The sequence below is a fragment of the Montipora capricornis genome, chromosome 11 (assembly GCF_036669925.1).
Source record: "Montipora capricornis isolate CH-2021 chromosome 11, ASM3666992v2, whole genome shotgun sequence".
NCBI lineage: Eukaryota > Metazoa > Cnidaria > Anthozoa > Scleractinia > Acroporidae > Montipora > Montipora capricornis.
In genome coordinates this window covers 32,411,214-32,412,560 of record NC_090893.1, presented here as the reverse complement: position 1 = coordinate 32,412,560, position 1,347 = coordinate 32,411,214, and positions in this window count along the sequence as shown.

Genomic DNA, 1,347 nt, shown 5'->3' with positions numbered 1-1,347 from the left:
TCCTTCAAACTAACAAGAAGTCACATCGCCTTATTTTTCTTACTAAATGGAATAATCGATCGTTTGGCATTTGTTAATTTTTTTTTCCTCCAGTCTCAAGAATGTAAACAGCATTACTGAGTGTTTCATTCATAGTATCGTAGAGACTCTTGTTCTTCGGCCATCGAAGTTTAATTTAAAAAATAACACACGAGGCCAAAATGTATGTTGTAGCATGCGAACCGTCAAGTCAAATTTAAAATGCATTGCTTCACAATGTTTATTGGCGCCTTGTGTTATTTTTCATTTATAGTAATTTATAGGAGACCCAGGCCTCCTTGAGGGTTCTCTCCCAAGTCCGGTTCTTTCATTATCAAATCCGATACTTTGAAAAGCTGTCGAAAACCCTAGAACGGATTACAGCCTGTTTATGTGCAGTGGGCATAACGACGGTCTCCACAAAAATAAAGTAAGAATTCTCCAATCACAGTGTAAAGAAGATCAAGGTAATTTAGTCCAGAGGGAATTGGATCAAGTTGATCCAAGTTCAATCGATTTTGATGATAAAAGACAAATATCTTCATTTCATTCACCGGATTTGACATCTGTTTTTGTGCAATTTACCACTGAAATCTTAGGTAGTTGTCAAAATTATCGGACGTATTCCTCGGAAAATCTTCCAGAGGGATCTTAATTAATTTATGTCTGCCCCCGGCACGCTTATGCCACTTAACGACGGTGCCTACTAATTCAAAGGTATTTTTGCGCGGTTTACTGACTATGCGGGAAAAGCAGAAAACCTTGAACAACACTCTGCTCTGGTCTCTAAAAAAATATACCTCCAAGAGGTGACAATGCTATCACAACTCTGACATAAAAGAGCCATGCAGATGCTGATATCTAACTTAAAGATGAGTCCATTCACAGGAACACATGAACCAATCACATTGACCTTCTCGCATTACTGAGGGGCATCATAGCACAGTTGGTAGAGCATTAATGCACCAGCATCGCAGAGGTCATAGGTTTGAATCTTGTTGAAGCCACCTGAATTTCTAAGGTGTCTATATTAGGGACGGTGCCTACTAATTCTAACGTGTTTTTGCACGGTTTAATGAATACGCGGGAAAAGCAGATCTTAATAACAAGTGTTATTGAAACCCAAAAAAGAAAATTGGAGGTAACCACGCATTTTTCGAAGATAATTAATCAACAATATTTGTAAAAAGCTTTAAAATACAAAGCACCGTATGGCGTTCTTTTTCGAAAAGTGCGTGGTTACCCCAAATTTTCTTTTTGGATACCAAGAGCACTTGCTAAGTTCTGCTTTCTCCGCATAGTTTGGAAGCGCGCAAAAATATCCCTGTA